The sequence below is a fragment of the Miscanthus floridulus genome, chromosome 1 (assembly GCF_019320115.1).
Source record: "Miscanthus floridulus cultivar M001 chromosome 1, ASM1932011v1, whole genome shotgun sequence".
NCBI lineage: Eukaryota > Viridiplantae > Streptophyta > Magnoliopsida > Poales > Poaceae > Miscanthus > Miscanthus floridulus.
Genome location: NC_089580.1, coordinates 49,170,803 through 49,197,689, shown reverse-complemented (window position 1 = coordinate 49,197,689; position 26,887 = coordinate 49,170,803). Strand labels below are relative to the sequence as shown.

Sequence of the window (26,887 nt, the reverse complement as noted above, 5' to 3'; positions counted from 1 at the left end):
ATGAGTCAAGCACATGGTGACGGCTTCACGGGGGCGGTGGCGGCACTCCGGCTGCCACCGGGGCCATGGCAGCTGCCGCTCATCGGCAGCCTGCACCTCCTCCTGCTGTCGCGCTTCAGGGACCTGCCGCACCAGGCGCTGCGCGAGATGTCCAGCACCTACGGCCCGCTCATGTTGCTCCGCTTTGGCTCTGTGCCCACGCTGGTGGCCTCCTTCGCAGAGGCTGCCAGGGACGTGATGTGGACCCACGACCTGGCCTTCTGTAGCCGGTACCTGAGCGCCACCCTAGACATCATCAGCTACGGCGACAGGGACATCCTCTTCTCCCCCTACAACGACCGCTGGCACGACCTCCGTGATAGAGAAAGCAATGGAGCCAACAACACAATCTATATTGATCTCAGTGTATTTGTATAAGCTACAAGGCGGGCAACTGCCAGCGCGAGGTGCGACTACAGCCGAGCGCACCGCGACATGGGCGACGTCGTGGGCTGACCAGCGTGGTTGCATGGGCTAAGCTGCGCGGGAAAAACCTCAGCTAAGCTATGAACTACAAAATATAAATTACACTTTATCACCCCCGCAGTCTGAAGCTTCATCGGTATGACGCAAAGACGGTCCCGGAAAGCTTCAAAGGTCTTCATCGTGAGGCCCTTGGTCATGATGTTGGCATACTGCTCGTCAGTCGGCACATGGAGGACGCGGAGCTCGCCAGCTTGCACCTGTTCCCAAACGAAGTGGGTGTCGAGTTTGATGTGCTTCGTTCTCTTGTGATGGACCAGATTCGTGGACATGTAGACAGCCGAGACGTTGTCGTAGGACGCCACCATAACTTTGAGTATGGGGGTGTGAAGCTCATGGAGGAGCTGTCGTAGCCATATGCATTCGGCTGCGGCATTGGCGACAGCGCGGTACTCCGCCTCGGTGCTCGATCATGACACCGTGGGTTGTCGCTTGGAAGACCATGACACAAGGGACTCACCAAGAAACACGCAGAAGCCAGAAGTCAATCGGCCAGTGTCTGGGCAGTCGTCCCAGTCTACATCGGAGTAGGCCGTGACGTTGAGCTGTGGCGAAGCACACAACAGTAGATCATGCGATGTCGTGCCGCGTACGTAGCGCAGGATCCGTTTTAGCTGCGCTGAATGTTGTTGTCGTGGATCATGCATGTAGAGGCAAGCTTGTTGAACGGTGAAGGCAAGGTCCGGGCGGCTGATAGTCAGATACTGCAGCGCTCCAGCGATGCTGCGGTATTACTTCACGTTCAGAATAGCGGGGCCATTCGAGGAAAGCATTCGTTTGCCATTGATCAGTGTCGAAGCAGGCTTACAGTTCGACATGCTCGCGCGCTGTAGGATCTCCTCGGTGTACTGGCTCTAGGAGAGGTAGAAGTCGTCCACCGTGCGTTGGACGTCGATGCCGAGGAAGAATCGGAGGTCACCCATGTCCTTGACGGTGAACTCGGAGCGCAAGTCGGTGATGACATGTTGAAGCAGTGTCGAGCTCGAGGCAGTGAGGACCATGTCGTCAACATAGAGGAGGAGATAGGCCATGTCAGCTCCCCGGTGAAGAACGAAGAGGGAGGAGTCTGACCGGGTGGCCTTGAACCCAAGCTTGGTGACGAACGTGGCGAAGCATGTGAACCAGGCGCACGGTGCTTGCCGCATTCGGTACAAGGACTTGTCGAGGCGGCAGATAGCCTGAGGGCGATCAGGGTCGACAAACCCAATTGACTGTTGAGACAAGACATACTCTTCGAGGTTACCATGGAGGAATGCGTTGGAGACATCAAGCTGTCTTGTAGGCCACTGCTTGGACGCAGCAATGGTGAGCGTGGTTCGTATGGTCGCTAGCTTGACCACCAGCGTGAATGTTTCCTAGAAATGCACCCTAGTACATTGTGTGAATCCGCGCACCACCCATTGAGCCTTGTAGTGCTCGAGTGATCCATCAGGATGAAGCTTGTGCTTGAAAACCCATTTCCCTGAAATCACGTGAGCACCGACCGACTTGTCGATAAGACACCAGGTGCGGTTCGCCTGTAGGGCCTTGAATTCAGCATCCATGGCTTGCTTCCAGTTTGGATCGCGTAATGCTACCCAAGCTGATGACGGAATAGGTGAGATGGTGGTGGATGTGGCCAATGCGGCCATGGCATAGCGGGGGGTTGGGTTTAAACACATCGGCGCGCGCATGAGTGACCATGGGATGGACGGGGGGTGGTGTTGGCGTGGCATGCGCGGGCACCGGTGATGCTTGTGTGGGAGCTAGTGATGCATGTGGATTGGAGCTGGGAGCAGGCATGCCAGGCGATGGCATGGGCATGGCCATAGTCATAGGCATCAATATGGGTGTGGGCGTGACCACTGGGGAAGGTATGCTAGGGCTGGCACTGGGCGATGGTGTAGCGATGCGATGACGCTTGGGAGCTATGTCCGAGAGGATGAGAGTATCATCATCAATGGTGGTAGGGAGCGCACGCGCTGGCGACGTAGTGGTAGATGATGGTGCCCAGAACGGGAAGATGGATTCGTCGAACACCATGTGGCGCGACGTGATGATGCGACGGGTGTCGAGGTCAAAGCATCGATAACCACGATGATCAGTGGGGTAACCCAGGAGGACACAAGCACTGGATCAGGCGCCGAGTTTATGAGCGGCGGTGGCTGTCTGGTTGGGGAAGCACAAGTAGCCAAACACCCGGAGGTGAGTGTAGTTCAGTGGAGCACCCAGGAGCCATTGGAATGTCATCACCGGCACCAGGCGTGGCATGGGTGCCGGTTGAGAAGGTGAGTGGCAGTGGAAATTGCTTTAGCCCAAAAGGAAAATGGCATGCCAGCGTGCAGAAGAAGGCTGCACACACAATCATTCAGGGTGCGGATGATGCGCTCTGCCTTACTGTTCTGAGCTGAGGTATATGGACAGGAAAGGCAAAAGGAGATGTCGTGTGAAGTGCTGATGAACTACAGTGTTGTTAAACTCCTTGCCATTGTCGGTTTGAAAAGAAATGAAGGGTAACTGAAATTGCGTCAGAACATAAGCATGAAAGGAGATCAAACATTCAACAACTTTAGATTTAGCGCGCATTGGAAAGGTCCAGATAAAACGAGTACAAGCATCAATGAGGACTAGATAATATTTGAAACCAGAGTTGCTGGGAACAGGTGATGTCCAGACATCGCCATGTACAAGCTAAAAGGGAACATAATAGACATAAGAAGAATGGGAGAATGGAATACGAACATGCTTGCCTAATTGACATGACTGACAAGTATGAGCTATGGTTTTTGTATAGGTGAAATTAAACTGATCAAGAGTGTGTTTGAGGGAATCACAGTCGGGGTGCCCAAGGCATTGATGCCACAGATCAGCCGAAGAAGAGGATCTGGACAGCAGCGCCTGAGCAGATGAAGGCCAAAGGGGATATAGCTCACCGTTACTATTACATCAGAGCATCTCCGTCTAGGTGGGAAGATCCTTGATAGAGAAACCGAAAGGATCAAATTCGACTAAAACATTGTTATCTCGAGTGAAAGCATGAACTGAAATCAAATTCTTGACAAGATCAGGAGAAATAAGAATCTGATTGAGATGACAGGGAGTTCCAGGAAGGGTAGAGGAGGCAGTATGAGTGACCGGCATGGATGCACCATTACCAATAGTGATTCATGCTGTGAAGGGTAGGGCATGAGCAGAAGAGAGATTACCAGAGCTGAATGCCATGTGCGAAGTGGCGCTAGTGTCAAAGAACCACTCTGACGTTTGAGGCCTGGTGGGTGGAACACTAGCCGTGGCCAGAGCGGTGAGTAGGGCCTACTAAATCCACACATCATTGGAGGATGAGGGCGGAGCAGGTGCTGGTGTAGGTGCGCTGGCGAAGTAGGCCTACTATGGTGGACCGGGTCGCGGGCCTAGGACGCCAACGCTAGGAGCGCGGAACAACATGGGCCATGCCTGGACCATGTCGGTCCATGGGTTGAAGCCTGGAAGCCACGGGGAAGATGGTGGGCGCTACCAGTAGATGCACCTTAGGAAGGAGGTGAGCCACCACTACTGCCACTAGGGAAGTTGTTGCCGCGGCCACGACGCTTCTTGTTGTCGTGGTTGTCAAAACTTGTGTTGGCATCCACGGTCGGCTGGCTAGATCAAGGAACATCGGTGGCACCTAAACCGCTCATAGGAGCAGCAGGTCGAGAACTATCAGCAGAGAGTAGGGTGTGCTGGGCGGCGGATTTGGTGTGTTCCTTATAGTACTGCTCCTCTAGCAGCAGATAGGAACACGTGGACAAGAAGGTATGTGGATGGTTCTTGGCGGTGATCACCAGAACAGTATGCTGGTACTTGGGGTAGAGGCCACGGAGCATGTTCAGCACCTGAGATGTCTCGCGCACTGATTGTTCGATGTCACGTAGAGCATCAGTGAGATGTTTGAGATGGCCAGTGTACATTGTGATGTCCATGTCACCCTAGACCGAGCTGTGGAACTTAGCCTCAAGGTAGACGGCTTGATGAAGCTCGTTGTCGTGAAACTGATCGTGGATCATGTGCCAGATGGTGTGCGCTATAGCCTTGGGAACGCACATGATAGCATGAATGTCCTTAGACATGGTGTTGTAAAGCCAGCTCAGGATGCACTGGTTGACCATGACCCAGTCCGAATCACGGTGGTTGGCGCTGATGGGAGAAGAAGTGAGGTGGGAGCTAAGACCGAACTTGTCGATGAAGGCATCAAAGAAGCATCACCACTCAGTGTAGATTGACTCGGTGAGATCGAGCTCGATGGGAACATGGTTTTTGATGTTCACCGTCTGTAGCACAGTGGAGGAAGGAGGCTAGACGACGGTTTCGGTGAAGGAGAACGGCTGACGGAAGAAGTGGAGGAAGAAGACTTGCCATCAGAGAGATCAGTGTCATGCAGGGGGGTAGTATCCATGGAAACAATGGAAGGTGAGCATGCGACAATGCCGATCGCGGTAGTGATGGTTGCGGGAAGGAAAGCGAACACATAGCAACCTAGATCATGGCGGTGGGGCAAAGTCGAGCGTGGTGGCGGCGGTTGTGGGGAGGGCAGCGTAGGGGAATAGACCTAAGTCAATGAAACCATGATAGAGAAAGCAATCGAGCCAACAACACAATCTGTATTGATCTCAGTGTATTTGTACAAGCTACAAGGTAGGTAACAGCCAACGTGAGGTGCGACTATGGACGAGTGCACCGCGATGTGGGCGACGTTGTGGGCTGACCAGCGTGGTTGCATGGGCTAAGCAGCATGGGAAAAAACCCTCAGCTCAGTATGAACTACAAAATACAAATTATACTTTATCACTCCGCAAGGTGTGCATGCTAGAGCTCTTGAACCCACACCGCGTGCTCTCGTTCCGAACTGTCCAGGAGGAGGAGGTGGCACGCCTCCTCCACTCCATCTTAGACTAGTGTGGTGGCCATCATGCTGGTGTCATCATCGTCAACCTCAGCAATGGCATCTGTCGCATGGTGAATGACGTCGTCGTGCAGACCACCATCGGCGACCGGTGTAAGCACCATGACAAGTTCCTGCATGAGCTCGATGAGGCGGTGCAGCTCACTAGCGGGGTTAGCTTGGCTAACCTATACCCATCGTCGCGGCTCGTGCGCTGGTTTAGCCTTGCCGCCAGAGACATGGGAAGGTGCCAGAAGAACGTGTACCGCATCATCGAGAGCATCATCCATGAGCGCAAGGTGGCCACCACACATGTGCCGGTGGACTGAGATGACGACGACCTCCTCGGCATCCTCCTTAGGCTACAGAGGTAAAGTGGCCTTCAATTCCCTCTTATTAGATTGATCTCCAATCCCAAACTAGGCCCAATGGCCCAGTTGGGCCTTTGATCCGCGCCCTGATCGGGGGCGCCTAGTCCACTATGGCTAGAGGGCCCCTGTCACACTGCGCAATAAATAGAGGTGGGGGCCAGCGGCTCAAGTCATGAGGTTCACCTGAGCCGAGCTCCCCACCGACAAACCCTAAACCCGATCGAGAGGGTGCGCAGCCAGTGATGGGAAGCCACCAGCCGCGCCCGTACCAAACTACGTCACCACGACCACTGCATTGCGCCACCACTCGTCTTCCCCGACCGTCACTGCCCTAGCGCAGACATCGACTCCATGGCAGATGCGAGCGAATCCTCCACCACTGCGGTGTTAGGTTTGACATGTCCATCTTCTACCCCTCCCTTTCTCTCGTTCTACCTACTGTTACTACACTTGTAGATGTTCTAGGATTCATGATTCTATTCAACAACAAGTACCTAGCTATATTTATGCTCCTAGTGATCCTATAGGTATAACAATGGTACTAGAGCCAACTAGGTATAGATCTAGCCTAACAGACAAAATCCATTTGGATTTGAGAAAAGAACAAAGGTTCATCCGAACCCTAACCCATTGGGGAACAAGAACAATACCCTAACCCATCGGGGAAGATGAATAGTGACTCCAGTGAGTCAAACCCTAACCCTAACTCATGACGGGAAAGGGGAACAGCTAGCTAGATTCTAATGAGTAGATCTCGGTATGGGTACAAATAGAAAAGAAAAGAAATCAAATCAAAGAGACCCTAACCCTAGATCCCCAATCAGTTGAATCCGAGAAGAACAAAAAAAGAACACAAACCAGAAGGGGAAGGGGAGGCTTGCCTCGACCGCTGCTGACACCGCCATAGTGTGGCTCACCGGCATACAGGGAGAAGAAGGCCAAGCCAAGGGCAGCTGCTCACTGGGCCCTGGCCAAGGAGGCATCGTGGCTAGGCCGCTCGATGGCGGCGTGCTCACCCACTAGGGAGGGGGCCGACGACGGCATCGAGGCTCTCGTCGTTGCCTGCTCTTCGCTTAGGCTCGCGTGACTGAGTGAGAGAGAGAATGGGAGGGAATGAATGGGTTAGGGTTTTTAGGGGAGCCGCTGTCGTTGTGTTTTTGATTGAGCAATGCACGTGGACGGCTGTCGGATCAGCATGGGCGGCTCAGATCGAGTGGGCCATTTCGCGACCTAGGTGGGCGTGCGCGACCGTGGCACTTTACCGCCCCAAGCCCACGTTGCGGCCTAGGTGCGGCCAGGCGCCGCGCTGAGGTCGTGGGCCAAGCCGAATTGCTGGCTTCGGGCCTAGTAGCAGTAAAGATGGAGCCCAATTTTCATTTTTTCCTTTTCTGTAAAATTGAAAAATGGAAAATGGCTCAAAAGAAATCAGAAAAATGAATTTTTCCTGTGGGTAAAATTCAAGGAAATGAGTTCATTTTTCCGCTGCGTATTTAAAGTTGTCATTTTCATTATTAAATTCGAATCAACGAGAGAATTTAATTTTGAAAAATGGATATGTTTTTAGTCTATTATAATATTGTTATTATTCTGACCAACGTTGATTAATGGCAATATTATGATGTTATGTCATGCATTAATTCTATTTTTGCCCAACGGTGATGTAGAATTAGTGTAAAGGACAATTGTATGTTTTAATTTTGACCAATGTTGGAACTAAGGCATGCAATTTGTTATTATTATGTTTATGTTCTCACTCCATATGAATTGTGTTTTCAGGCGGATACAACTTGATGGGTTGTATCAAAGAGATCCCCACTCTCAAAGGTGACAACTACACGGAGTGGAAGAAAAAGATTGACCTAGCCTTCATCTTGGTTGAGGTGGACTGGGTAGTCACCTCACCGTGTCCCACTGAGCCTATGGCACCGGTGAGAGAGACAAACGAGGTTGATACCGCTTGGGCAACCAGAGAGAGGGATTTTGCATCCCAAAAGATGTCCTATGACCTTGAGCATAGGAAATGGGTTACTGCCAATAAGAAATGTATGGCTGTGATAAAGAACACGATTGAACCTACAATTGTGGGCACAATCCCAGAGTGTGACACCGTCACCGAGTACCTCGATAGAATAAAGAGTCAGTTCACTGGTTCTTCAAAGACATATGCTACCCAGCTGATAAAGCAACTGGTGACAGAGAGGTACTCTAGAAATGGTGGCATAAGAGAGCACATACTAAGGATGAGCAATTTAGCATCCAAGCTAAAACCAATGGATCTAGCTCTCAAGGAAGAGTTCCTTATCCACCTGATTTTTGCTTCCTTGCCAAAGGAATTTGACACTTTTGTTGTCAACTACAACATATAGCCCGAGAAGTGAGATATGGAGAGGCTCATGGCTATGTGTGTGCAAGAGGAGGAGAGAATGAAAGCTACCAATGGTGGCACTATCAATTATCTAAAAGACAACAAGAAAAAGAATACTAATGCTAACTTCTCCTTAAAGTCAAAGGGAAAGGGTCCCATGCTGCATCAGCCTCAGCAAAACAAGTTCACAGTAGGGAAAGATCAGTGTCTCTATTGCAAGAAGATGGGACATTATAAGAAAGATTGTCCCGATTACTTAAAGATGATCATGGGAAAGAAAGGTGAGAACATTATTACGTTCATAAATGAATCCCTATATGTATAGTATTCAAAATCTACTTGGTGGATTGACTCAGGCGCAACTATTCATGTTGCTAATTCTTTACAGGGATTCCATTCGACGAGGACTACGTAAAGAAGAGAAAGACACGTTAAAGTTGCAAATGGAGTCCGAGCAGATGTCAAAGCCGTTGGCGATCTTTCTCTAGAGCTTGCTGATGGCTTCACACTTTTACTTACAGATGTACTTTATGTTCCCTCTTTATAGAGAAACTTGATTAGTGTTTTATGCTTGGACAATGATGGATATGATTGCCATTTTGGAAATGGCAAATGTAAGATAACATTTAATAATGCATGTGTTGGTCTTGCTATCTTACAAAATGAGCTTTATTTGTTATCACTACGTGATGATGTGAATGTTGTATGTGATGATGGGAACATTGCGTGCGACAATGAGAATGTATCCTCGTCTGCGGATGTAAACAGAAAACGAAAGAGAGCTCACGATGTGTTGTCGAAATTATGGCACTGTCATTTAGGCCATATTTCGAGGGGGAGAATAGAAAGACTAGTTAAGAATAATATTCTTCCTCCGTTAGAGCTCTTAGATTTAGAACAATGCAGAGAATGCATAAAAGGAAAGTATGTAAAGAAAATTAAGAAAGATGCAAAACGAAGCGTTGGAATTTTACAGACTATTCACACAGACATCTGAGGTCCGTTTCTTGTAAAGAGTGTGGATGGTTATGATTCGTTCATAACATTCACAGATGATTACTCCCATTGTGGCTATATTTATCTAATCAAAGAAAGAACAGAAGCATTGGATAAATTTAAGATATTTAAGGCAGAAGTTGAAAACCAACACAATTTAAAGATTAAGATAGTCAGGTCCGACCGTGGGGGAGTACTATGGTCGGCATACCCTATACTGCCAAGTTCCTAGACCTTTTGCAAGGTTCTTATAGGAGAATGGCATAGTTGCCCAGTATTCTACACCGGACGAATCTCAGCAGAATGGAGTAACTGAAAGACGCAATTGTACCATGATTGATATGGTGCACAATATGATAAGTTACTCCACCTTACCATTGAGCCTATGGATGGAGGCGTTAAAACCGCCATTCATATTCTCAATAGAGTACCAAGTAAGTCGGTGCCCAAAACACTGTATGAGTTGTGGACAGGAAGAGTACCCTCACTAACCCACTTACGTGTGTGGGGGAGTCCTGCTGAGGCTAAAGTATTTAACCCAAACATTGGGAAGCTAGATCTCAAAACAGTAAGTTGCCATTTCATTGGCTACCCAGAAAAGTCAAAAGGTTTTTGTTTCTACTATCCAGACAGACATACAAAGTTTGTGGAAATGAGACATGTTGTCTTCCTAGAGGATGAATTGATGAGGGGGAGCATGGTAGCTCAAGAAATTGACCTTGAAGAGAAGCGGGTGTATGCGCCCACTTCAATGATTCATGAGCCATTTTTCTCACTACCTGTTGTCGCTGCACCGATAGTGCAAGATACTATGGTGCCTATCAGTGCGAGACCCACAGGATACCTTGCAAGGAAGGGAGAAGACCTTGTCTAATTAGGATTCTTCCCTTGTAATCTTAGTAGCAGTATTACTCTGTAATCCTACTAGGAACTCTTATTGTAAACCGACTAGGACTCTAGCCTCCTGACTATATAAAGGAGGGCAAGGCTCCTTAGATCGGGAGTTCAAGACAACAGTTGTACAACACAACACTTTATGATTAATCCAATGCAAAGGCTAACACCAACTAGACATAGGGCTATTACTCGATCTACGACCGAGGGCCTAAACCAGGATAAATCGACTGTGTCTTGCGTTAACCATCGAGTTCTGCATACGCTGAAGCCCAAACATACTACCCCAAGTACCCCTGTGGTAGTCTATCGGTGGCCAAACATCGACAGCTGGCGCACCAGGTAGGGGCTTTCGGTGACTTTGCATCCGAGAGCTCGATGGATCTCGACGACACGATCTTCTCGAAGGGATCGACCTTCATCTTTGGTTCATGGATCTGCGAGGTAGGCGACGATGGCAAGCTCCAAGGCCGTCTCCTCAAAGATTCAGATCATCATCAAGACTATCCTAATTCGACGATAACGACAGATCAGCTTGTCGGAAGATTCGCATAGCTCATAATGTCCAATCCGACTCAGTTTTCATGACTTCACACATCCGATTCAAACTCAAGTTCTGCTTCCGAAACAAAGTCTTATCCGAGTTCTTTTAGAAAACCGAGTTCTTTTCTGACAAAGCTCCAGAACATGACGTCAACCTATCAAGAATACTACTCGGAGTACACCCAGAGTACTTCAAAGAAGTCGGGTCCTTTTCTGTTTGGACTCCACAACATGGCAACATCTTATCAGACATGGCACAAAGGATCCACTTATCCCATGCTTAGAATGCCATTGAAGGGAGCCTAGGAAGGTCTCGTTTTAACCATAACATCTCAAGACTGCAACATTCACTGGCTAGGTACCATTCCTGAGGATGACGGCACCCAACTAGTCGATGATACGACAACAGCAATTCTACCCTACCAAGAAGGAGATTCCATCTATGACTTTGAAACCTCTACTGAAGTTATCAATAGCTTTGGCAGAATGGAAATCAACGACGATGATGGAACAACTCACGCTAGAGAAATATTCATGATTCGCCGTCCTCGATCACCATTGATCCCCCCAGAAGCACCTGATGTAAGGTCTTCAGATGAATCCGAGTCCAACATATCACCATTTATCTAGGGGCACGATGGTGAGACTAAGAATCAGAGGCAAGCGAGAGAAAGAAAGAACAAATTGAAACAAGGACGTCAATGTCGTGCAAAATAGCAAAAAGACACTTGGATCAAATATAAATCAGACCTAGCCGAGTACAAAAGAAGGAAATCAGAACAAGAGGTCAAAGAAGGACGAGCAGCGAATACACCCTACGATAAGATCCGAGAAGCACTAGAAGAACTCAAGGCGACCTCATATCCCAATGAAAAATAAGAACAGCTCCGAGATTTTCTCTGATCAACAGTCTTTAGAACAAACAACGGAAGGGCAACATCTCATGAATAGGAAAATCAAAATCAAAGGAAGTCTGCTTTTGAAAGACTTGGACCAAGTGGAAGTCACAATGGAGAGAGCCAAAGAAATCACAGTCAAAACAACCGAGTCGAGCAACCAAGAAAGGCCAGAAGCAGAGCACCTACTCGGACAGCCACACAAAACTATTCTCACCAAGACGACTGTTGGTAAGAAGGGGGGCGCAGAATCAGAATATACAGAAACCAGAACGCATGATAGATTCCCCTATTTTGCAAACAGACTTGCTTCAATTCGACTAACTCACAAGTTCAAACCGTCCAACCACTCCAAGTACGATGGCAAGACCAAACCAAAGCAATGGCTCAGGATTTACTCACAATCGATTGAATTAGCCAGAGGAGACGATGACATCAAAACCTTGTTCTTTCCCATGGCCCTAGAAACCATGCCACTTCAATGGTTTGATAAATTGAATCCAGGATCAATTAGAAATTGGGAAGATTTGCAAAGAGCTTTCTGTGAAAATTTTGCGGGAATCATTACACATCCAATCACCCATGTAGAATTAAAATGACTCAAGCAGAAAGGAGGTGAAAGTCTCAGAAATTACTATCGATGATTTGACGAACTACGAGCTCAAGTACATGATATCACACAACGAGAAGTAATCGAAGCTTTCTCTCACGGAATCATGGCTAGGTGGCAATTTTAAGACTTCTGCAAAGAAAACCCAAGAAACAATGAAGAATTCAGAAGAACAGTAGAAAAGATGATTACTGCAGAGGAAAAAACAAGAGAAAGATTCCCAGATAGGAACAACAGAGACAACCCGAACAGGCAAAATCCTTGAAACAACAGACATCAGGAGAGAAAGCGAGGTCCAGACAACACAGTAGCAATGGCTGACAAATCAAAGAAATTTACAAAGCCCAAAAGATATGATGACATTGAGAACATGCGTTGCCCCTTGCACCCCAATGGAAAACACACCATTAGAAATTGCTACACCTTCAACGAAAGATACACTAGAAAAGATAGCAAGGGAAATAATAAAGAAGACAATCAGAAAAAAGAAGGAGACAACCATGAAGACAAGGGATTCCAAAAATCCAGAGGGACAATGGTCGTAATCTTTGCCAGGGTTTTGGACTCTAGAAGCAAACATCAAGAAAAACTAGCGTTATGAACCATCATGGCAGTGGAACCTGCTACACCAAGATATCTCAACTGGTCAGAGTATCCAATCCAATTTTTAAGAGAAGACCAATGGACCAGCGTAGGAAACATAGGCCATTACCCATTGGTTCTGGATCCAACCATTGCTGGTATGACTGTTACGAAAGTACTAATCGACGGAGGAGCCGGACTCAACATCATTTTTTCAGAAACTCTAAGGAAGATGGGACTACAACTCGCCGGGATGATCACACCAATAAGCACACCTTTTTATGGCATAGTACCCGGCAAGGCAGCAATGCCACTTGGATAAATCACTCTACCGGTTACTTTTGGGACTCCCTCGAACTACCGCACAGAGTTCATCAAATTTGAAGTCGCAGATTTCGATTCATCATATCACGCAATCCTCGGGCGCCTAGCACTAGTGAGATTCATGGCAATACCACATTATCCATACCTGTTGCTTAAGATGCCAGGGCCTAACGGTGTCCTTTCTCTTCGGAGTGATTTAAAATGCACATTTGACTGTGACATACAGGCAATCCAAATTACAACAAAGGCACAGGCAAATGATGGAAGAAAAGAAATAGCCACTATCGCCGCAGAAATAAGCCAAGAAGAACTAGAGATACCAGCTAAAAGACCAAGCATCCTAGCACCACCAAAAGAAGCAGACGTCAAGCAAATTGACCTAGGCACCGGTGATCCCTCAAAAACGGCAACCATCAGTGCCCACCTATCAACAAAATAGGAACTCGCGCTCACCAACTTTCTTCGGGACAACAAGGATATCTTCGTTTGGAAGCCGACCGACATGCCAGGGGTCCCAAGAGAGTTGGCTGAGCACGGAATTGATGTCAATGAAGGCTCCAAGCCTATGAAGCAACGACTACGACGATTCTCTCCCGACAAGAAGGCAGCAATTAAAAAGGAAATTACAAAACTAATGGCAGTTGGATTCATCAGGGAAATTCTCCACCCAGATTGGCTAGCAAATCCAGTTCTGGTACAGAAAAAGAACACGGACGAGTGGCGCATGTGTGTTGACTACACAGATCTCAACAAACACTGCCCAAAGGATCCGTTTGGGCTACCACGCATTGATCAGATAGTTGATTCAACAGCAGGATCTACCCTATTATCCTTCCTTGATTGCTATTCCGGATATCACCAGATCGCATTAAAAGAATAGGACCAAAGCAAAACATCTTTCATCACTCCGTTCGGCGCCTACTGCTATAGGACCATGTCATTTGGACTTAAGAATGCTGGAGCCACTTACCAAAGAGCCATCTAAACATGCCTTGGTAATCAGATCAGTGAAAACGTAGAAGCATACGTGGATGACGTGGTTGTAAAAACAAAGAACCCGGATACACTGATTGAAGACTTAAAACAAACCTTTGAGAATCTAAAAAGGTGGAGGTGGAAACTGAACCCAAACAAGTGTGTATTCGGAGTTCCTTCAGGACAACTACTCGGATTCTTGGTCAGTCATCACGGAATCGAAGCAAGCGCCAAGCAAATTCAAGCCATAACAGAGATGGGCCCTCCTTAAAACGTCAAAGATGTACAAAAACTAACAGGCTGCATGGCAGCACTCAACCATTTCATATCAAGACTCAGTGAAAAAGGGTTGCCTTTCTTTAAACTACTAAAGAAGACAGACAAGTTTGAGTGGACGGAAGAAGCCAATGAAGCTTTCAAGAAACTTAAGGCATACCTCACCTCCTCACCAGTCCTCACACCTCCAAAGAAAGACAAAGACATGATGCTATACATTGTAGCAACTTCTACTGTAGTCAGCATGATGATAGTAGTGGAAAGGGAAGAAGAAGGGTGCATGTATAAAGTACAACGCCCAGTATACTACATCAGCGAAGTACTGTCAGAATAAAAAATCTGGTACCCGCATGTGCAAAAACTACTCTACACCCTACTGATCACTTCGCGCAAGCTTCGTCACTATTTTGAAAGCCACAAGATTACCGTGGTGACAAATTTCCCACTAGGAGACATCTTACACAACAAAGACACAACAGGACGCATATCCAAGTGGGCGGTTGAACTCGGTGCTCTCAACATCGATTTCACCCCGTGGAAAGCAATTAAATCTCAAGCCCTTGCTGATTTTGTTGCCGAATGGACAGAAATTCAACAACCCATGTCAAGCGCGATCCTTGATCATTGGAAGATGTAGTTTGATGGATCACTCAAGCTAGGTGGAGCCAGTGTAGGCATCCTCCTAATTTCTCTGGACAGAAAACAACTAAAGTATGTCCTTCAAATATTATGGCAAGCTACCAACAATGAAGTAGAATATAAAGCTCTCATACATGGGCTAAGAGTGGCTATTACCCTCAGAATCAAGCGACTACTCGTATACGGCGATTCGGCAGTAGTCATCAACCAAGTCAACAAAGATTGGGATTGCACCAAAGAAAACATGGGTGCTTACTGCGCTAAAATCCGAGAACTCAAAAAACATTTCCAAGGATTAGAAATTCTACATGTCCTGCAGGATTCCAACATTGTAGCAGATGTTCTTGCCAAGCTTGGATTCAACAGGGCAAAGGTCCCACCCGGCGTATTCATAGAGGAGTTATCAGCTCCTTCTATCAAACAACCCGGTGAGACAACCACAGAACTCGCAGCCAAAGGCAACCAGATTCTGGTGATCAACACTTCATGGACACAGATTTTTACTGATTACATCAAAGAGAATAAGTTGCCAGCGGAAAAACAGGAAGCCACACAAGTCGTTCGCAGAAGCAAGAATTACGTCCTAGTAGGAGACAAGCTATACAGAAGAGCCGCATCATCAGGAGTACTCCTAAAATGCGTCTCATTTGAAGAAGACAAACAAATCCTAGACGAAATACACTCAGGTTGCTATGGAAATCACGCTGCTTCAAGAACACTAGTCGGCAAAGCATTTCGCACTAGTTTCTACTGGCCAACCGCTTTGAAAGACGCAGAAGAACTCGTCATACGATGCAAAAGTGGTCAGATGTTCGCAAGATAGGCTCATGTGCCAGCCCACAACCTCATCTTCATCCCACCCGCTTGGCCTTTCTCCTGCTGGGGGCTGGATCAAGTAGGACCTCTCAAGAAAGCAAAGGGCGGTTTCGAGTACATCTTTGTAGCAATTAATAAGTTCACCAAGTGGATTGAATACAAACCACTCGCAAAATACAGCGTAGCCAAAGCAGTCGAGTTCATCCAAGACATTATGCACCGCTTCGGCATGCCCAATCGAATCATCATAGATTTGGGTTCTCCCTTCTACAGAATTCAAAAGTTGGGCACAGGATTGTGGCTTCAGCATAGATTACGCATCAGTCGCACATCCTGAAGCCAACGGACAGGTAGAAAGGGCTAATGGACTCATACTAGCTGGATTGAAACCAAGACTGTATGAAGAACTAGTAGACTACGGATCAAAATAGACTAAAGAATTACCCAAGGTTGTATGGGGGCTATGGACTCAAATAAGCAGAGCCACCGGATACTCACCTTTCTTCCTGGTGTATGGATCAGAAGCCGTATTACCCGCAGACTTGATCTGGACGTCCCTAAGGATAGAGCAATACGACGAAGGAGAGGCAGAACACACCCAAAGATTAGAACTCAACAGCACAGAAGAAGTTAGAGTAAACGCTACCCTACAATCAGCGAGATACCTCCAAGGACTAAGGCGCCACTACAACAAGAATACCCAGTCTCGATCATTACAAGTCGGAGACCTAGCACTAAGAAGAATACAAAAAACCGACGGACGCCACAAACTACTCAGTCCATGGGAAGGTCCTTTTATCGTCACAAAAGTCATTGGACTAGGCACATACAAGCTCATAACTGAAGATGGAAAAGAAGTCAACAATACATGGCACATCAATCAGCTACGAAGATTCTACGCATAAAAACAACTCAAGGGAAAGTATGTATACAAGACACACGAGATCAACGTTCATGATCAACAAAGATACCGCTATGTATCATTGTAACACATCAATATTCATGATCAATAAAGATGATTATCTCTCGACAAACATATGTCTCATAGCTCCCTCTGAGTTGTTTCTTAGATGCAAAATGGCTGAAAAGACGCCTGAGCATCCCGGCCGAGAGCAAAATAGTTGAAAAAACACTTGAGCCCGCCGATGAGGGTAGCTAACAAGCTAACACCCGAAATAAAAAGCAAAATGGCTGAAAATATGCCTGAGCATCCCGGTCGAGAGCAAAATAGTTGAAAAGACACTTGAGCCCGCCGATGAGGGTAGCTAACAAGCTAACACCCGAAATAAAAAGCAAAATGGCTGAAAAGACGCCTGAGCATCCCGGCCGAGAGCAAAATAGTTGAAAAGATACTTGCGCCCGCCGATGAGGGTAGCTAACAAGCTAACACCTGAAATAAAAAGCAAAATGGCTGAAAATACGCCTAAGCATCCCGGCCGAGAGCAAAATAGCTGAAAAGACGCTTGAGCCCGCCGATGAGGGTAGCTAACAAGCTAACACCCAAAAAAATGCAAAATGGATGAAAATACGCCTGAGCATCCCGACCGAGAGCAAAATAGCTGAAAAGACGCTTGAGCCCGCCGATGAGGGTAGCTAACAAGCTAACTCCCGAAATAAAATGCAAAATGGCTGAAAATACGCCTGAGCATCCCGGCTGAGAGCAAAATAGCTGAAAAGACGCTTGAGCCCGCCGATGAGGGTAGCTAACAAGCTAGAACCCGAAATAAAAGCAAAACGACTGAAACTAAGCCTGGGCATAGACCAGAGCAATTTTAAAAGCAAGACCCTCCAGCTACTTGTACTAAATAGCAAGAGACTCGGGGGCTACACTAGAGATACCCAAGAACGCAAAGATCTACATATAACGAGTTGTTTACAGGGCACAAAAGAAGGCCAGACAAGCACTCGACAGATCAAGAAAGGCCGTCAACACAAAGATCTATATATAATGAGTTGTTTACATGGGCAGAAAAGTACTCGACAGATCAAGAAAATTTGTCAAGATAGCGTGCAGAATTGTTTACAAGGCAAAGACGAGAGAAAGACAAAGTACTTGGCAAAATCTAGTAACTCTGACCAATCAAACAAAACATCCAAGGAATAAGCAAGGCATTCAGGCAAAGAAGACATCAACAAAAAAACCTTCGGCAAAGTCTAGTAACTCTGACCAAATGGACAAATCATCCGAGGAATAAGCAAGGCATTTAGGCAAAGAAGACATCAACAAAAAAACCTTCATTCAAAAAGAAGTATAATGTCATATTACAAGGCACGGGCATAAAAGTCAAATACATCAAGCCTCATCATCAGGAGAAGGGAGAACAATATTAAGATTATCTACTATCCTACTAGCTAAGTCTTCAACTTCAGGCTCCATCCTCTCAACGGCATCAATATATTCTTGACTGTCAGCTTCCTTTGCTATCTTGGATAAAGGAGCTACTAGAGCAAGAACCTAGACTTGGGCCAGGACATTCTTGGTACACAGTTGAGTGCACCTCTTCACAAACTCTTGGAAACAAGTCTGGAATTCGAGGAATCAACTGATCCCAAGATTGCCCATCATCCGCTGGAGTTCAGAGAACGTTGGCTACTGAACGAAAGGATTTCCACAAAGCTTTCTAGTTTTTAGTAGTCGTCGCCAATTTGCCAGACAAGTCTTCAATAGTTTTTTGAGCCTGCATAAGATCTTTATCAGCTCCACGCCTAATCAACTTAGCAAGCGCGAGTTCCTCCTCAGCATGAGTAATTACCTCCTCAGCCTTGTTGTGACTTGTATGAACAAGAGTCTTCATTTCTTCAACGCCCTTCGAGAGCTTTTGCTTTTCAACCCAGAGAGCTGGACAAGGCAACAAACAACAAGTCAGTAGAAAGGAGAATTTGAGTGCAGAAGGAAACAAAAAGAACCCGCAATACCATTGCACTCTTTCTTCACGGCCTCCAAGTTCTTCACGGCCTCCAAATTCTTTTGAGCCTCCTAGAAAGCAGCATCCCTCTACTTCTTGGTCTCAACAATCCGAGCATGAAGAGATTTTTCCTCCTCTTCATGCGTTTGATGCTCAGCCTCCATCTCGGACCGGAGGAGGTCAAGATCAGCTTTCAGGGCACTCACTTCTAAAGACAACTTTTTCTCATTTTCAGACGAGAAAAAGAAGCCGGTATGATCATGAGAGAAGGACTGAGCAAAAAGAGACAAAGAAAAACAAAGAATGAGGACAAAAGAAAAGCAGACATCCAAAGAAGGAACGGTGAAAAAACTTACCAGGAGCTTTTCTCCAAAAGAAGTCACAAGGGACGATAAGCTTCCCCAGGTAGCAGTTAACTCCGATAGCCGATGAGTGGCATCAAACTGCTGCACCACATCATCAGCAAAAGGAGGACCACTAGAGGTAAGAGAAGGTGAAGGAGAAGCCAGCCGAGGTGAAGAGGGCATGACCAGAGCAATCTCCCGGGAAGCCAGGGCCAATCCCACAGAAGGACCCACCGCAATGGCCACGGTCACTGCCGGGGCAACCAAGTCTGTAGCGGCACCATCGCCAGAAAGCTTCGTTGCCCCCGCAGCCACTTCACCAATAGTACGCTGTGAGTCTTAAGGCTTAGTACTCGGTGGCACAACGGAGGGCTGAGAAGAAGTCGATGAAGAAACGAGAGAAGACGAAGGACTGAAAATTGATAAAAGAAATCGCCAATGAGAACCAGAGAAAAGGAGAACAGAAGCAAAAAGATAAGCTAGAATCCACTCACCCAGCCACCTTCTTCTTCATAAAACAAAAAGAGGACCTCATAGGGGGGACCACGGCGGCAAAAATGTCCCCGCCACTTGGCGGCAGGAGCGGTATAGCTGATACCGAAGCCCCGGAAGAAGCCAATACCGGAGCCTCGAAAGAACTCAGCACCGGAGCTATGGCAGAACTCGGTACCAGAGCTACCAAAGAACTCAACACCGGAGCTTCAGAAGAAGCCGGCGTAGGAGCCTCAGAAGAACCCATACCCGACGTCCGATTACTACAAAAAGATCAAGACTAAAAGTCAAGACAAAGAGGAGAAATTCAATGGCAGGGGAATATGAAAACAACTCACCGCCGCATGATAAGGGGTACTTCATCATCCTCTTCCCCCTCGGTCTCAACCAAGGCCACCAGGGCACCCACTAAAAAAAGAACAAAAGTACTCGGTTCAAGATAAAAACAAGAAAACAAAGGGACAGAGAATATTAAATATGCTCACCTAAGAGCATGCTAGCTACAACTGGAGTACCTGGACGAGTACTTGGCTTGTGGGACTTCTTGGAAGCAGGCAGACCAGATGAAGACCCATCCGTTTGCCCCCTCTTCGAGACACTATGAGGACCTCAAGGGACTAGACGAGGAACATATTCTTCATATACATCAACAAATCTGGAAGAAACCCTAGGAAACACTATGGAGATTGGGAACTTACTGGTTGCAGAAGCCCCAACAAGTTTCTCCCTAGTGTTCACCATGGCAGGGAGAACATCAAGAGGGATCGGGTCAACAAAGTTGTGCCCAAATTCCTACGAAAAAGAATAAAACAACAAGACAAGGAAAAGTTAAGCAAAAAATGGATACAGCAAAAATACAGAAAGTACCCGAACAAAGAGAAAATGACTTACAGCTGGAGGTGGGTTGTTGGCAGAGAACTCGGAGACAGTAAGCAGGACAACGCTTGCTCCTTTCAGCATCTTCTGGAGACGCTCGAGTACCTCTTCGTTGGTCAACTCAAGGGCTAGGACCATGCATGAAGGATCCTCAGCCCTAGAGTACTCAAAGCCAAGGTGCTCTCGCTCCTTCAAAGGCTGAACTCGGTGACAAAGAAAGCTCGAGACAATGTCGAAACCAGTCAAGCCCTGCTGTTTCAGCATACTAATCCTATCAAGGAATGACTGGATTGACTGAACCTCAGCAGACGTCATAGGGTTCTTATCCCATCGGTCATTAACCAAGGGACCAGATCCAGAGTGGACATCAAGAGAAGGGATCAGATTGGCAGCATAAAACCAGTCGGCATGCCAATCCCTTACAGAAACAACCAGGTCATAGTTAAAGAACTTGCTCTTAAGACCCTGGCAAAATTGAATCCCACAACCACCAAGAACACTGGTGTCTTCATGGCGGGGTTGGGGTTTCAGGCAAAAGAAGTAACGAAATAGAGAAAGAGAAGGGGGAATTCCAAGGAAAGCTTTACAAAGATGAACAAAGATAGAAAGGTGAAGGACTGCATTAGGAGCAAGATGATTCAGGCAAATCCCAAAATAGTTGAGAAATTGATGAAGAAAGGCAGAGGCAGGAAGGCAAAGTCCAGCACGAATGAAAGAGACAAAAAGAATGATCTCACCAGGACCTAGAGCAGGGACCCGATGCTCGCCTAGAACTCTCCATTCAGCAAAGGCCTTGCTCTGGATCAAGCCGTCGCTGACAAGCTCGCAAAGCTGCTCTTCGGTTGTTGTCGGAGCCAGCCAATACTTCTGGGCAGCCCTCATGGCCATGAACTCCTGATTCTCAATCACAGAGAGTGATGACTCCTCGTCCACGAAGGATGACTGTGACTTGCTTGCGGTTTTCTTCTTACCCATGTACTAAAGGAGGCAAAAAAGCAACTAGGGGAAGAGAAAGCTTGACGGCGGCGCTAAGACGACGGCGGCAATGGCGACGGCGGATGACTGAGAGCTAGGGTTTCAAGGCAAGAGAAGGGCAGTAAAGAAAAAGAAGATGAAGGGTCTTCAAATAGATTTTACAGCAATAAAAACGGCCCACCAGGCCCGTTAAAGTACCGTGTGAGAACGCAACGGTCCATTTACTGACACAACTAAAATGACGGAGGGCATAAATCCACACAACGGTATAATTCAACGGGCAGATTTCAGACTTATCTATCCAGCACTACTGCGGAGTAATTAGATAATTGCAAAAACAACTTGTCAACCAAGAAGAAAAGAAGGGCAACTTCACAAGAAACATACCAAGAAGAAAAGAAGGGCAACTTCACAAGGAACATAAAAACTCGGTTCTTACGGAAAGAACTCGGGAATCTCATGAACAACCGGAACTACAGCAGAAAAATAAATGACAACTTAGAAGACAAGATTCTTTCCATTACAGGTGACTTCAAAAATAGAAGATTACAAATCTTACAAGACCCAACGTACTCGGTACCACAAAAAGCAAAGTAGCAAAGAGGAACACGGACATGGCTAGGCTCTGGAACGACTACGTGTCCCAAATTGCTACTCGGAAGGACAAACCACCATTGGCTACACTGTTTTCTTCAAAGGATGGACGCAGTGCATCCAAGGCGGAAATCAGTAGCACGACAGGACAACACGGAGCAGAGAAGGTCGACAGGCATCTGTCTACCCAAGATCGATGTGATACTAGATATGGTGTTGATCTGCACCAGACAGTCTCAGAACAGGCGACGAGGATCAACCCAGAACTACCAGATGAAGGAGCGAAGCCCACATCATAAGACTTCCTCCAACTACCACCACGTACATCCTGGTACATTGCTGCTATGGGATTAGCCTACCTCTAATCCCTATCACAAGACTTCCTCCAGCTACGACAAGACACACAAGAACTACAAAACATGCCCGGGGGCTGCTCTACTTCACAACTACCATGTTAATGACCACGAATGTTTCAACAGAATGTTCAATGGATGAAAACAAGCACTTTGGGAGGGTATTTATAGATCAAAGGAGCAGTGCACATGGACTAGGAGTACCAACGAAATAAGCCTAACAAAGGACACAGTGAAAAGATAGGACTCAATAATGGAAGACTCAGGCGAGAGGGAACAATACTCGAAGACGAGCATATTCAGAAGAATATACCGACACAGTACAACCCATGAACAAAAGGCATTCACACTCAACCACCACCATACAACTATATCTGACAACAGCAGACTACCAGAGAATACGCTAAAACTCTGCATCCGAGTTCTTCCTGAACAAAACAACCCGGATATATGCTCGGGGGCTGCAAAAGGAGAGGTATACAGTTCTATCGAACAACTCAGATTCAAGACCCTCCAACTTTTTGTTCCAAATAGCAAGAGGCTCGGGGGCTACACTCAGTGAGTGCACTTTTTTCTTCAAAAAAGCGCACGTCACTCAGAATGCTTCTTCAAGATAGACGACTTCAGGGCCACAAGATAAAAAGAACCCGGGCATAGCTATATCCAAGCTCTTTTCGACAAAAAGAACCCGAACACAGCTAAATCAGAGCTCTTTTCAACAAGGAAGTTGGGGAGCCTTTCAACGAAGAATCAGTAAGATTTCAAGAAAAAACCCTCAAGCTCCTTGTGCCAAACAGCAAGAGGCTCGGGGGCTACATCCAAATGGGAGTACTTTTTTCTTCAAAAAGTACACACCACACAAAGATCTCACAAAGCGCTACACGGTTTCGCTTAAGAAAGCACTCGGACGACGCTTGTTCCTGCTCAACGAGACTTGAAGGAATAAGACGAGGCTTCCAAAACTCAACCATGAAGTGCTCGGGGGCTTGTCAGTGCGAGACCCACGGGATACCCCGCAAGGAAGGGAGAAGACTTAGTCTAATTAGGATTCTTCCCTTATAATCTTAGTAGCAGCATTACTCTGTAATCTTACTAGGAACTCTCATTGTAAACTGACTAGGACTCTGGCCTCCTAACTATATAAAGGAGGGCAAGACTCCTTAGATCGGAAGTTCAAGACAACAATTGTACAACACAATACTTTACGATCAATCCAACGCAAAGGCTAATGTCGACTGGATATAGGGCTATTACTCGATCTATGATCGAGGACCTGAACCAGGATAAATCGACTGTCTCTTGCATTAACCATCGAGTTCTGCATATGCTGAAGCCTGAACATACTGCCCCGGGTACCCTCGTGGCAGGCTATCGATGGTCAAACATCGACAGTGCCAGCACCTGTTGTTATTCTGCCTGTGGCAACAATGAATGACGACGAGGAACATGTTCTTCAGGATCCTATAGAACCTATTGCCACACATGAGGGGGAGCAACAATAGTCTCAAACAGAAGATGTGCCAAATGTGGAGGCCCCTAGAAGATCTCAAAGAGTTAGAAAATCAGCTATTCCTGCTGACTATGAAGTATACAACACTGAGGAATTTCAAATGGAGGATGATCCCACCTCATTTGAAGAAGCCATGAGAAGTGATCCTTCATCAAAGTGGCTTGAAGCCATGGAAGATGAAATGAAATCTATGAATGCCAATAAAATTTGGGACTTGGAAATAATTCCTAAAGGAGCCAGGACAATAGGCTATAAATGGCTCTACAAAACTAAACTTGACTCTCAAGGGAATATAGAGAGATATAAAGCACGACTTGTGGCAAAAAGCTTTACGCAAAGAGAAGGGATTGATTACAATGAGACTTTTTCTCTAGTCTCATGTAAAGATTCATTTAGAATCATAATGGCATTAGTGGCACATTATGATTTAGAATTACATCAGATGGATGTAAAGACGACATTTCTCAATGGGGACTTGGAGGAAAATATTTACATGGCACAACCGAAAGGTTTTGTCATGGAAGGAAAAGAACGAATGGGATGCCGCCTAAAGAAATCCATTTATGGATTAAAACAAGCTTCAAGACAGTGGTACTTGAAGTTTGATCAGATAATAAGGAATTTTGGGTTTAAAGAGAATGTTGAGGACAATTGTGTCTATGCAAAGTTTTAAGAATAGAAAGTTTATCTTCCTTGTCCTATATGTGGATGATATCTTACTTGCTAGTAGTGATGTCAGTCTACTACTGGAGACAAAGAAGTTTTTGTCCTCAAAATTTGATATGAAAGATCTTGGTGAAGCCTCGTTCGTTCCAGGGATCGAGATTCACCGAGATAGAAGTAAAGGGGTATTATGACTGTCACAAAAAGCATACATAGAAAGAATCTTAAAGAAATTCAGTATGCACAAATGTAGTCCCTCACCTGCTCCTATAGTCAAGGGCGACATATATGGGGATTTTCAATGCCCCAGGAACCAATATGAGATCGATCAAATGAAAGCGGTTCCATATGCTTTAGCTATTGGAAGCTTGCAATATGCTCAAGTATGTATGCGTCCTGACTTGGCATTTGTTACCGGGTTAATTGGCAGATTCCAGAGCAATCCTGGAACAGAACACTAGAAATTAGTAAAGATAGTCTTGCGTTATTTGCAAGGAACGAAAGGCCTCATGATGACGTATAGAAGATCTGATTCACTTCATGTAGTGGGATATTCAGATTCTAATTATGCGGGAGATGATAGAAAATCCACGTCGGGATATGTATTCACTCTCGCAGGGGAGCTATTTCATGAAAAAGCTCAAAGCAAACCATCACTACATCGTCCACAATATATGTCGAGTTTGTAGCGTGTTATGAGGGAACGGGGCAGGTGAACTGGCTAAAGAAGTTCATACCCGGTTTGAAGGTGGTTGACAACATTTATAGACCACTTAAGTTATACTACGATAATAATCCGACAGTACAGTATGCTCACAACAATAAGTCAAGTGGTGCTGCCAAACACATTGACATAAAGTATTATGTTGTGAAAGATAAAGTCCGAGATCATGTTATAAGTCTTGAGCATATAAGCACCGAAAAGATGCTCGCGGATCCGCTTACAAAAGGCTTACCACTCAATGTGTTCAGAGAACATGTAGCCGGCATGGGTTTAAGGGAAAGCCTATAATTCCTGGACAAAAGAAGGCCCAAAATTAAGTATCAATTTTAGAACAGAGTAGTGTGTTGTAGCTGTTAAATCTATCGGCAATTGACCATGACGATTAAACATGCTCTATACGCTAATCTGTAATGGAATGAACAAAAGTAAATGATATGAAATTGAAAGATGGTAGGAAATCAAGGGGGGATTGTTAGATTGATCTCCAATCCCAAACTGGGCCCAACGGCCCAGTTAAGCCTTTGATCCGTGCCCTAATCGGGGACGCCCAGCCCATTATGGCTGGAGGGCCTCTGTCACACTGCGCAATAAATAGAGGTGGGGGCCGGCGGCTCAAGTCACGAGGTTCGCCTAAGCTGAGCTCCCCACCAACAAACCCTAAACCTGATCTAGATGGCGCGCAGCCAGTGACAGGAAGCCACCAGCCGCGCCGCCACCGGACTGCATCACCGCGACCACTGCACTTCGCCGCCACCCATCTTCCCCGACCGTCGCTGCCCTAGCGCAGACACCGACTCCATGGCGGACGTGAGCGGATCCTCCTCCACTGCAGTGTCAGGTTTGACACGTCTATCTTCTACCTCTCCCTTTCTCTCGTTCTATCTACTGTTACTACACTTGTAGATGTTCGAGAATTCATGATTCTATTCAACAACAAGTACCCGGCTAGATCTATGCTCCTAGTTATCCTGTTCCAGGTCTAACACCTCTCACCAACGAGATTGTCAGGCCGTCATTTTCGTAAGATCGTCAGATCGATCTCATCACTTTGCATTATCTTCTTCGCTTTATAATTTCAGTCACCTTCTCCCTCATCAACAAGACCATATTATATACAAATTAATTGTAGGATATTTTTACTGCCGGGAGTGAGACGTCATCAACAGTGCTAGTGTGGCCCATGTCAGAGCTTGTAAAGAACCCACGGGTGCTGCACAAGGCGCAATCAGAGGTGAGGGAGACCTTCAAGGGACAGGAGAAGCTAACCGAAGACGACATGTCCAGGTTAAGCTACCTGCACCTGGTGATCAAGGAGGCGTTACGGCTGGACGCGCCGGTGCCATTCCTGCTTGCCCCGGCAGTGCCGAGAGGCGTGCCAGGTCATGGGCTACGACGTGCCGAAGGGCACCAAGGTGTTCGTGAACGTCTGGGCAATTGCGAGGGACGACAAGTTTTGGGGTGACGGCGAGATGTTTAGGCCAGAAAGATTTGAAAGTAGCAGTGTTGATTTCAGGGGTAATGACTTTGAGTTCACCCCATTCGGGGCCGGCAGGACGATCTGCCCTGGCATCACGCACGGGTTGGCCAACATGGAGCTCGTGCTCGCTATAGCCTCCTCTATCACGTCGACTGGGAGCAGCCCGGTGGCGCCGGCTCTGGAGACCTTGACATGACAGAGGCCTTTGGTATAACGCTGAGAAGTAAGTCCAAGCTCATGCTCAAGGCCATACCTCGTGTTAATTAG

General features: G+C 46.6%; 1 pseudogene; it reads left to right on the top strand.

The window, feature by feature from the left end:
- Window positions 1-26,887, top strand: LOC136456426 (dolabradiene monooxygenase-like; annotated as a pseudogene).